The sequence below is a fragment of the Myotis davidii genome, unplaced genomic scaffold (assembly GCF_000327345.1).
Source record: "Myotis davidii unplaced genomic scaffold, ASM32734v1 scaffold299, whole genome shotgun sequence".
Classification (NCBI taxonomy): Eukaryota; Metazoa; Chordata; class Mammalia; order Chiroptera; family Vespertilionidae; genus Myotis; species Myotis davidii.
This window is the reverse complement of record NW_006293088.1, coordinates 8,043,473-8,055,777: the sequence shown is the minus strand read 5'-3', so window position 1 is coordinate 8,055,777 and position 12,305 is coordinate 8,043,473. Positions and strand designations below refer to the sequence as shown.

The window sequence follows — 12,305 nt, the reverse complement described above, 5'->3', positions numbered from 1 at the left end:
TACATAATTATGTCTTATTTTCCCAATTAGATCATAGGCATCTTAAAGCAGAGGCCATCTTTTATATTTCTTTGTCTTCTCCATAACATATAATATACTCTCATATGCAGCAATAACTCATTCAACAAACAATACTTCAGTGGGAATGTGAAAATGCAGAGGGCTGTATATCTATTAGTAATAGCAACAAACAGGATCTAGACCAGTGGTTCTCAACCTTCCTAATGCCGCGACCCCTTTAATACAGTTCCTCATGTTGTGGTGACCCCCAATTTCACTGTTACAAATTGAACATAATGAAAGCATAGTGATTCATCACAAAAACAATATGTGATTATATGTGTGTTTTCCGATGGTCTTAGGCGACCCCTGTGAAAGGGTCATTCGACCCCCAAAGGGGTCAGGACCCACAGGTTGAGAACCGCTGCTCTATGCGCATGGCGCCAGCATCTGCCTTCTCTCCGACCTTTGTGCCACGTGTTCGGTTTGTTACCCGGGCCTCTCCTTCGGGCAGTGGTTGCAGTGACTCCCTTGGGAAGCAGGCGTGGCGGGGGCGGCAGTGATTAGCGTGCCTGCGGGCCCGTGGAAGGGAGTGGAGGACGCAGATTGGGCAGAAGTTGAGCTGGGATGCAGGCCCAGGGTAGGCCTGGGCCGACCTCTAGTTTTCTTTCTCAGTGGTTATCTAGAGGCTGTGAAATCCACACTGAACACAGCAAAGTCTAAAGCGGATATCTCTGCCCTCCTGAGAAAGTACGAGGAACGCTTTACACATGTTAACTCACACGACTGCCGCCCAGTTTTCACGTTCCTGTTTAGCATTTTAATCTCTCTTGAGCACCCCTAATTGGACATTATCATTGTTGTTCATCTAGACAGTCAACATTTATTCAGACTTAACCGCCTTTCCTTCTTACCCCTCAGATATTATGGTAGGGTCAGTTTTCTTTCTACGGTGTATTTCTTCCCAAAGTTCATTTAGGGATGATTTGCTGGTTAAAAACCCTTTGGCTTGAAAATGTCTTTTTTTCACCCTCCTTCTTGAAAGATAACTTCATGTAAATATATATAACTCTTAAGCTGACAATTGTTTCCTCAGAATTTTGGAAGTGTTTTTTCATTCCCTGGTCTTCCGATGTTATTGTAACTGAATGACAAGTTAGTTTGCAGTCTAACAGTCCATTCCCGTAGGTGCCGTCTTTTCTCCCCGTCTTGAAAGTCTTTCTCTTTGTTGGTGCATTAGCGTTTATTTACAGCCAGGCCTTGGAAGTAGTTCCATCTATATCTGAGAACTACTGTATTTCATCCGTTCTGGAACATGGTTAGGCATGATTTCCACTGCTTCCTATCCATTGTTTTTTCCCCTTCTATAACTTCGATTACATGAGTAACAGACCTTTCTCTGTCCTTGGGTCTAGCTCTTTTGTATTTTCTGTTTCTGTCTCTGAGCTGGATTATGTGTGATTTCTTCAAATCTACCTTCCAATTTGTTGTTACTCTCTTTAGCTATATCTGCTACTTAACCTTAATCGGCTTTATAATATTGATGATTATATTTGTCATGTTTAGATAATGTGTTTGGCTTTATTTCCCATATCCTTGGTCATTTTTGCTAGCTTCTTTTTCGTTATCTAATATTTTCTTTTATTTCTTCAGTTTTAGTAAACTTAATGTTTTATATTTGGTATCTAATAATTCCAACATCTGCAGTCTTTGCTGGATCTACCACTGTTAGTTTTTTTTCTGCTTAGTCTTACTTTTAGCAACTTGTTTCCTCATGCATTTTGGGCTTTTTGATTCAAAGCTTATATTCATTGGAACCTTATCTGTGGGAATTCCAACACTGTGTTTGTTTATATCAGACACCTTAGACGCATGGTTGAGCCAGGATCGCTTGAATAAATGGACTATTTGGCTGAGAATTTTGGGGCCGCCGCACAGACAACGAGGGTTCTGACCTGCACGAGGACGAACCTGTGAATTCTCAGGGGAAATATTTTCCTTCCCACCACAGCCAAGGTATAAACAAGCAAGTACGGCCATGTCCCCTTAAGACAGGGATGCCTTCTGAGAAGCGCGCCGTTGGGCGATCATGCTGTGTGTGAGCATCAGCACGCACTGACAGACACTGACACAGACACTGACACTGACCCTGACACTGACACTGACACAGACCCTGACCCTGACACTGACACTGACACAGACCCTGACCCTGACACTGACACTGACACAGACCCTGACCCTGACACTGACACTGACACAGACCCTGACCCTGACACTGACACTGACACAGACCCTGACCCTGACACTGACACTGACACAGACCCTGACCCTGACACTGACACTGACACAGACCCTGACCCTGACACTGACACTGACACAGACCCTGACCCTGACACTGACACTGACACAGACCCTGACCCTGACACTGACACTGACACAGACCCTGACCCTGACACTGACACTGACACAGACCCTGACCCTGACACTGACACTGACACAGACCCTGACCCTGACACTGACACTGACACAGACCCTGACCCTGACACTGACACTGACACAGACCCTGACCCTGACACTGACACTGACACAGACCCTGACCCTGACACTGACACTGACACAGACCCTGACCCTGACACTGACACTGACACAGACCCTGACCCTGACACTGACACTGACACAGACCCTGACCCTGACACTGACACTGACACAGACCCTGACCCTGACACTGACACTGACACAGACCCTGACCCTGACACTGACACTGACACAGACCCTGACCCTGACACTGACACTGACACAGACCCTGACCCTGACACTGACACTGACACAGACCCTGACCCTGACACTGACACTGACACAGACCCTGACCCTGACACTGACACTGACACAGACCCTGACCCTGACACTGACACTGACACAGACCCTGACCCTGACACTGACACTGACACAGACCCTGACCCTGACACTGACACTGACACAGACCCTGACCCTGACACTGACACTGACACAGACCCTGACCCTGACACTGACACTGACACAGACCCTGACCCTGACACTGACACTGACACAGACCCTGACCCTGACACTGACACTGACACAGACCCTGACCCTGACACTGACACTGACACAGACCCTGACCCTGACACTGACACTGACACAGACCCTGACCCTGACACTGACACTGACACAGACCCTGACCCTGACACTGACACTGACACAGACCCTGACCCTGACACTGACACTGACACAGACCCTGACCCTGACACTGACACTGACACAGACCCTGACCCTGACACTGACACTGACACAGACACTGACACTGACACTGACACTGACACAGACCCTGACCCTGACACTGACACTGACACAGACCCTGACAGACACTGACACAGACACGGACACTGACACTGACACTGACACAGACGCAGACGGTACAGCCCACCACAGGCTGAGGCTGTTGCTCTTAGGCCACACGCCTGCCCGGATGTCACGGCACCAAACAACATGAGAATAAATCAAACACGAGAGACAAGACACAATCTAGAGACATGTGAGTCTGAGCTGCATGCGGGCACACCGTTTTTCAGCAGGGCTTTTTTAATGAGTGGGAAGAATACACTATAAAACGACAATAAAGAGCCCAGTATAGTGAGTGTGTAAACCAGGTACGTGCCTGTTTATTATCACATCCGGCTTTCCTCCCTGGCGCCCTTTGCGTGTTCCGGGAGCCCACCCGGGACCCACGCAGCACGGCCGCCATCTCTCCTTAGTACTTCCCCGCTGCCCCACTTTCTCACGTTCTTGTTTTTGGCGACGTTGACAGGTTACAGGCATGCCGGTCAGGCGTTTTGTGCCGTGCCCTGTGCTGGGATTTATTTAATATTCTTCTTATGATGTTTCTGGTTCTGAGGAGGAAGAGCCTAGAGCTAAGGCGCCGCTTTCCTCATCTCCCACGCAAGGGGCGCGCTACGAGCGGGCTCCGTCACGGTGGATGTGGCCTTGACCTGGGGCACACAGAGCCTCCCTCCGCTGGCTACAGGCACATCGTCCGTAGCCTTCAGGCCAGGTCAGCTCCTGCTGGACAAAATGCAGAGGCTCCAGGTACCTCTGAATTATCATCAAAACCGGACAATAGCGCCCTAACCGGTTTGGCTCAATGGACAGAGCGTCGGCCTGCAGACTCAAGGGTCCCAGGTTCGATTCCGGTCAAGGGCATGTACCTGGGTTGCAGGCACATACCCAGTAGGGAGTGTGCAGAAGGCAGCTGATCAATGTTTCTCTCTCATCGATGTTTCTAACTCTCTATCCCTCTCCCTTCCTCTCTGTAAAAAATCAATAAAATATTTTTTTAAAAAAACACACACAAAAAAACCAAAAACCGGACAATCGCCAGGGAACTGTCGCACGCGTTGCAGTTCATGGACCTGGATGATCCGCTGATGGGAATTCCCGAGCCGCCCGGCTAAATTCAGAGAGTGTGTTTCTGGTGACGCTGCAAGCGAGGAGTTAATGTTAGAGCAGAAAGCCTTCAGATCAGGTCTTGAAAGCATTAACATTGTGTGAGCTGCAAGGAAAAAAAGTGCTTGTAGCTGGAGGTAAGGGCGTCTGTGCGTGTCTGGACCCACATGGCGCCTCCGGTTTCGGGGGCTGGATTTGCAGAGAAGCACAACTTATCGAGGGGTGACGGGGCGGCCGGGTTTGACTCTGCTTGTTCCCGTCACTGAATAAGCCTTTTGAGCGTCTGAGCAGTTAAACTCCCCACATCCTCCATTTGATCACTTCCAGGAGCCAATGAGAGAGTTCAGTAAAGGGAATCGGAATGATTTATTTGGACAGAAAGAACGAATTTCCTCTTAGTCGTACATCCGACACCCACACGATACCTCATCTGTGATGCTGGGAAGGAACATTTTCGGGAGAAACTCGATGCCCAATTAGCGTGTTTTAATTTAGTCAGTGGAGTTTCCATCTGGCGCCGCCGTGTGTGCCGGGGGTGGGCGAGAGCAGGGCTGAACAGTCCGGAGTCCGTGAGCCGGGTCAGGGCCCCGAGGACACGGCTCCCAGCAGGGTTTTACCGTCCTGGTTTCCTGCCTCTTCCTGTTACTGGCGGGGTGGACGGGCCACAGGAGGCTCCCGCTGCTTATTTGAAAGGAGAGAACGTCAGGGAAATGGATGGAAGATGGATGCCCTCAGGGAAGCTGGCAGTTTACAGAGACACAGCCCGACGCCTGGGGGGCGGGTGAACGGTTCCTTGTCTATCTAAGGCGTGAACTGTATCTACTCCAGATCCATGTGTGTTGCCTACATTTTTAAAAATTAATTTCAGAAAGGAAGAGAGATAAAAACATCAGTGATGAGAGAGAATCATTGATCGGCTGCCCCCGGCACGCCCCACCCTGGGGATGGAGCCTGCAACCTGGGCATGTGCCCTGGCTGGGAATTGAACCGTGACCTCCTGGTTCATAGGTCAGCGCTCAACCCCTGAGCCACACTGGCCGGGCACAAGTATGCTTTTTAAAAAGATTTATATATAAAAGAGAGAGGGAGAGAGAGCGTGCACTTATTTAACTTTTAAAACTTTGCTATTTTGGGGACATTCACACGCTATTATTGAAATTAATGACAGAACTCAACCACCACAGAAACATCTACGAGAAAACAAGCGCATTAGAAAAGTGAGGTTTTTGCTGAATGTTTGATTCCTGTTATGCCTAAAACAGAGGGAATTCCAGAAGCAAAGGATCCTGGCCAGGAAACTTCTGTTTTCCTCGCTGTGCAACGTCTCTTTTTAGTGCGTCCCAAGCAGGTCACGTGTGCTTTCTGGCCTCTGGCTGTTCTGTGTCCAGGCGCTCGAGGGTGACCTTGGACCTGGATCGTTCGAGTCCCACGCTTCCCTGAGAACCGGCTCTCTCCTGGGCTCCCTGGGCTCCCTGGGCTCGTCACACAGCTCAGCCCTGTCCACGCGTGGTCATCTCTCGACAGTCCCCATCTGCACCGGGACATCCGATGAGCACTTACTTTGGTTTTCTGTTTTCGTGGAGGCGTAATAATGCTGTCTCGAATGACTGTGGCTTGTTCAGTTTGCATAGAAAAGCCTGCGTTCCTTTTAACAGCTCTTGATTTCAGATGACCCTGAGTTTATTATGTTTAATAGAGGAAGGCGACTGTTTGCCTATGAAACGTTTCAAGTGGCCTTTGCTGACGCGCAGGTCTGATGGTGTTTAATCACGGCCCCTAAGATAGAATGGACCCGGCCGGCGTGGCTCAGTGACTGAGCACCGACCTATGAACCAGGAGGTCACGGATCCGGTCAGGGCACAGGCCCAGGGTGCGAGCTAAATCCCCAGTGGGGAAGGGGAGCCAGCGTGCAGGAGGCAGCCGATCAACGATTCTCTCTCATTGTTGATGTTTCTATCTCTCTCTCCCTCTCCCTTCCTCTCTGAAATCAATAAAAATATGTAAAAAAAAAAAAAAAAGAATGGAGATCCCTCTCCCCCAGAGATGTTTCTAATGGAAACATTCAGACCATCCGGGGCAGGACCCGGGGTTCTCCCTGAGTCTGAGGACCGACCCTCGCGCTGTGAACTGTTTACTGTTTCCACCGTCCCCTCGAGCTTTTCGCCCAGCCCTGGAAAACGCCCCGCGAAGGGCTGTGAGCCGTTAGTCACTTTATATTTCCTGCGTCGTCCTGCTGACTTCCCTGGGAGCTGGCAAGAACACGGAGGGTTTACGTTGCTGGAGGGAATTCGGGAAAACCCACAGAGATGGCTGAGATGCGGCTTGGCGGGCGGTGCGTCCCGGTGACATAACAATGTCATAACTAGAGATTTCATCGCACAGAGGAGGCAGGAAACCCCGCGGCGGCCAGACGCCCACGCCCAGCTCGCCCCGAGGACCATCGCGGGTGAATGGATTCTGCACAGTCTTAACTGCGACCGGCAGGCCCCTGGAATAAAAATCTGGACCTGGAGTTTAGATGCAATGAGATTTCTTTAAGAACGGGCATCTTAACAGACTTTTTGGAAAGAGAAAAAACACACACCACTGAGTGAAGTTCCTGTAGCAGCTTCTTTATGAAAAGCTGGGCCCGGCCGGCGTGGCTCAGTGGTTGAGTGTCGACCTATGAGCCAGGAGGTCCCGGTTTGATTCCCTGTCAGGGCACAGGCCCGGGTGGCGGGCTCGGTCCCCAGGAGGCAGCCCATCAGTGATTCTCTCTCATCATTGATGTTTCTCTCTCTCTCCCTCTTCCTTCCTCTCTGAAATCAATACAAATACATATTTTTTAAAAAGCGAGCTTCAGCTCTGGGAAGGACACACTGGGCCTCACCAACCAGCCACGCCCACCATGGCCATCAGGGGGTGACGCATCTCCGGGCACATGTTGCTCATGGACATGATTTTAAATTTAAGGCAGTTTTATAGCTTTGAGGTCTTACATTTGTCCGTATTACTGTAATGATGGTCTGACATGTTCTGAACTTTATGTTTTATAGTTTGTAAGTTTTTAAAAAATTCTTTATTGCTTAAAGTCTTACATGTGTCTCCTTTTCCCCCCATTGACCTCTCCCCAGCCACTCCCACCCCCCAGCACATGCCCTCACTCCCCTACTGTCTGTGTCCGTGGATTATGCTTAAATGAATAGTTTGCAAGTTTTAATGATGTCAAGGTAATCTATTCCTTATGTTCCTTTTTTGTTTTTGTTGTGGTTTGTATCTGAGAATATGACTAAATTCTGTTCTAGAATTTGACAGCTTTTTATTAGAGATTCCTGTGTACCTGAAAGGAAGCTCGTTGTTTTATGCGCTGCTTTTCTCCTTTTATACCTGCTAATTCTATCCCACTTGTATCGCCCTGGGCTGCTTTATTTGTCTAACTCTTTGAGGTTTAATTATATCACAAGGTGACTGGTAACGATTACATATGTCTAGTTGCTGCATTTCCCCTGTTTAAGACATTTTTATGATATTAACTAGAGGCCCAGTGCACGAAATTCATGCACTTGGTGGGGGGGAATATATCCCTCAGCCCAGCCTGCACCCTCTCCAGTCTGGGACCCCTCGGGAGATGTCCGACTGCCATCGGGCCTAAACCGGCAGTCGGACATCCCTCTCACAATCCAGGACTGCTGGTTACTACCCGCTTGCCTGCCTGCCTGCCTGCTTGCCCCTAACCACTCCCTGCCAGCCTGATCGATGCCTAACTGCTCCCCTGCTGGCCTGGTCAACCCCAACTGCCCTCCCCTGCTGGCCATCTTGTGACCACATAGGGGCGGCCATCTTGTGTGAGGATGTGACAGTCAATTTGCATATTACCTCTTTATTATATAGGATCGGATCATGGCTTAAGTGTTACCTTTGTATTGTCTGATGGTCTCATTACATGGCGATGTTCTCTGCTGTTTGCTGCTGTGGCATCGATATAACCCAATACTACGGTGGCCCGCTCTGCTCTTCTTCATTTTGTGCGGGTGTCTTAGAACACACAGCAGCCTGTTGCTCCCACCGCTGCCGTCTGCGGGCAGCACCTTGTTGGGTTTTGCTGGATAGTGACGTTCGGTCTGTGTGCTTAAGGTGTTATAGTCCTACCTCCAGATGTACGTCTTCAGCCCTCAACTCTGCCCTCGACTCAGACCTTGGCTGTCTGATAGGCATCTTTGTTTCCGAGGGTTGCCATGACAATGGACCACAAACTGGGTGGCTTAACACAGCAGACATTTATTGTGACATAGCTCTAGAGGCCAGAAATCTGAAATCCAGGTGTCCGCGGGGCCATGTGTCCTACGGCTCCAGGTAGATGCTTCCTCACCTTCGCCACGTCTCTCTGTGGCCGCCAGTCCTGGTGCTCCCTGACTCACAGCTGCATCTTCCAATCTTGGCTCCATCGTCAAGTGTGGATGAAGGGCCCACCCTCCTCCAGTGTGACCTCATCTTCAGTAATTACATCTGCCAGAGCCCTTTTCCAAATAAGATCACATTTTAAGGCACTGGGGGCAGGGACTTGAACACATCTTTCTGGAGGACACAAACTTTTAATATAATTTTTGTTGTTGTCAAGCCTTACCCAAGGAGTGAGGATATTTTTCCCATTGATTTTTTTGGAGAGGAAGAAAGAGAATAGAGAGAGAAACATTGATGGGAGAGAAACACATCGATTGGTTGCCCCCCACACATCCCAACTGGGGCTGGGGGTCAAACCTACAACCCAGGCACGTGCCCTTGACCAGGAATCGAATCCTCGACCCTGCGGTTTACAGACTGATGCTCTAATCGCTGAGCAACACCAGTAGCTCAGATGATTTATATAATTTTTAACAGCTTTGTTGAGAAAGCTTCTTGTGGTATTTTGAAAGATAGCTTTGCCTTAGGGCTTCTGTGTTTGCTGTGTCTCTGCCTCGTCCCTCCCCCCACTGTCTTCCCATGGCTTACTTAGAGCACTGAGCTCTCTGCTCACTTCTTCAGAGAGGCACCTTCTGACCACCGTGTCTGCAATGAAAACTCTCACCCACTCACACGAACCACCACCTGACATTTTATGTTTGTTTTCTGACCATCTCTCCAACTAGAATGTAGGACCTATGGGAGCAGGAAATTCACCTTATATCTCACCATTATATTCCCAGGGAGGGCGAGGACGGGGCCTGGCCGTCAGCTGGCACTCAATAAATGTGTGTGGAATTCATCCAAGAGTGAACGTGACTGTGGCCTCATCCATTTCCCTCTTGCTTTATGGAGCAGAGATCTGAGTCGGAGGGAGCAAGAAGATGTAGGGAAGAGTGTTTAAGGAGAGTGTGGGAGGCTAGTTCATTCAAAGGGCCTGAGGCGAGCGTGTGTTTGGAGTGTTCAGGTAACAGTGGGGTTGGCCAGTGAGTGCAGGCAGGTAGCAGGAGAGGTGATCAGAGAAGTGGACCCCTGGCCCACGATGTTCTGGCCACCTGGCGCTCCTTCCCTGAGCTCTGATGGTGGCCTCCTCATCCCTGGGTGGCGGTAGATGAGACCTCGTCTCATGGTTCAGTGTCACAGCACCTCACAGCATTGATCACTAGTAAGGAATTTGTTTCTCTTTTCCCCCAACATTTATTGTTTGATTGATGTTGGAGAGAGCGAGAAAGGGAGAGAAGAAAGGAGGGGGACAGAGAGAGAAAGAGAGAGAGAGAGAACATTGATTTGTTGCTCCGCTTAGCTATACGTTCATGGTGGGCCAGGGCTTTTGTTTATTTCTCTGTTGCCTTGCTCCACGACCCCAACTGGCGCAGAGGTGCCACGCGGGCCAAGGCCATCCTCTCCTCTCTGTCACGCCCCGACGCCCTTGACGGGGGTTTACAGCAGCACCCGCCCACCCTGCCACGGACTGGGAAGGCCCCAGAACCTAACGAGGTACAAGGGTGTAAGGAAAATAGGATTTTTATCATTTCTCTTCCTGCCCAGTCAGGGTGGCTCAGTGGTTGAGCGTTGACTATGAACCAGGAGGTCAGGGTTCGATTCCCGGTCAGGGCACATGCCTGGGTTGTGGGCTCGATCCCCAGTGGGAGTGGGGGAGGGGGCGTGCAGGAGGCAGCCAATCAGTGATTCTCTTCCTCTCCCTTTCTCTCTGAAATCAATAAAAATATATTTTAAAGAAGAGACGTGTCTCTCTTTTGCTGAGAGGAGAGAAAGCGGAGAAGAGAAAAAGGCAGCCGTATCTAAAGGCAGCCCCACCTCCCATATGCATTGCCAAATGCTATAGTTCTATTTCTGGCTTCTCCTATGTGACATGTTTGGTTCCCATGACCCGAAAGCACATCCCTCATGAATACTAGGCCCTGTTTTTCTCTTACCACATGGATCAAGTTTTTACCCCAAATATTTTCCCAGTGTTTCTTTCCACATATCCTTCATGGCATTAACCTTATAAGGCAAATAAGTATTTCCAGTCTGAGTTTCCATAAGAAGAAAGCAACTTGCATTGCCCACAGGGAAGGGGGTCACCAGTGTTGCTGATGTACTGTGAGCTCACTGTATACAGGCCTGGGCCAGGCCTGGCGGTGCTGGGGTCCCCGTGGCGGCGGTGGAAGCTTCTCTGCTGGGTGCCTCCCCAATAATCACCCTTCCCTCTTCTGTTATTCACGGAACCCCGATTTTGTTTGGATCAGCAGAGTATCCAGCTTAAAGCTCGTCTTTGTACCTCCCTTTGCAACTGGCACGTCCAGGGAGGCCAGAGCCACCACCAATGAGATGCTGGACGCGGCTGCAGAGTGTGGGTGCACGTCCTCTCTCTTCCTCCCGCCTCCTGTGGACTCCACCACGTGCAGCACCCACTGGGCCGGCCTGGACTCCTCGCCCCCTGACTCTCGTTTGTTCGGTGGAGACCATGAGCCACGTTTGATCAAAACACAGGAGACGGTTTCTACGCCCTGCGGTCGGGCCAGTTCCCAGTTGTTGCAGCCAACGTGCGGATGGGCCATGCCGCCTGTGACCTGGGCTTCAGGGGGTGCGAGTAGCAACTGACTGGTACGAGGGGCCAAAGGGGGAGCACTTCTCAGTGCCTGGCTCTGCCCGAGGGCGCCTGCAGACCAGCAGCTCAGCGCCCGAGCTCAGAGCAGTGGGTAAGCGCCCTAGATGCCTCTGAAAGCGGGGGCAGAGCCTGACCCCGGCAGGAGTCATAGTCCCGGGGGCCAGCGCGCCAGGCACGGGCCTGAGATGCACATGTGTCGCCCACCCCGTCCTCACACAGCCCTTTGGGGTGCTCTGGTTGTCCCCGCTCTGCAGGTGAGCCGGGTTGCACAGCGTGCACCTGGAGGGCCAGGGTCTGACCCGGGCTGTGTGCTCAGAGCCTGAGCGCGTAGCTCCCAGCAGGCCGAGCCTCACCCCAACCTGGCACTCCTGGCCGTCCCCTTCCCTCGATGACTAAGGGACCCTGAGGGGTGTGCACACACGTGGAATATTGACTGTTCTCGCGAGGAGGGCTCTTCTGGATGCTGTTCCTTTAGCTGATAAGCCAGGTGGGGGCGGGGGAGGTTGGAAAACTCCAAGTTCTTCTCCTTTTCCTTGTTTTTGAGTTCCCTATGGGAAGAGCCGTTCCCTCGCTTTGTGAAAAGCAGATAGTCTCGAGGCATATCATTACCTGCCCTGAATTCTACTTATTTGTTCCAGTTATGATAAAAAGCATTCCCCACGCCCGGCCGGCATGGCTTAGTGGTTGAGTGTTGACCTATAAACCAAGGCTTGGTCCTGGTTCGATTCCCGTCAGGGCACATGCCCAGGTTGTGTGTTCGATCCCCAGTGTGGGGCGTGCAGGAGGAAGCCGGTCAATGATTCTCTCTCATCAT

The 12,305-nt window shown here is 50.8% G+C and overlaps 1 long non-coding RNA gene across 1 annotated transcript in view; it reads right to left on the bottom strand.

Annotated features, from left to right (window-relative positions):
• Positions 1–11,897, bottom strand: part of LOC107183583 — a 27,544-nt gene extending 15,647 nt beyond the window's left edge. The window contains exon 1 of the long non-coding RNA XR_001514373.1: positions 11,885–11,897. This is a non-coding gene — a long non-coding RNA (uncharacterized LOC107183583). The remainder of the gene's footprint in view (positions 1–11,884) is intronic.
• Between the last annotated feature and the right edge of the window lie 408 nt (positions 11,898–12,305).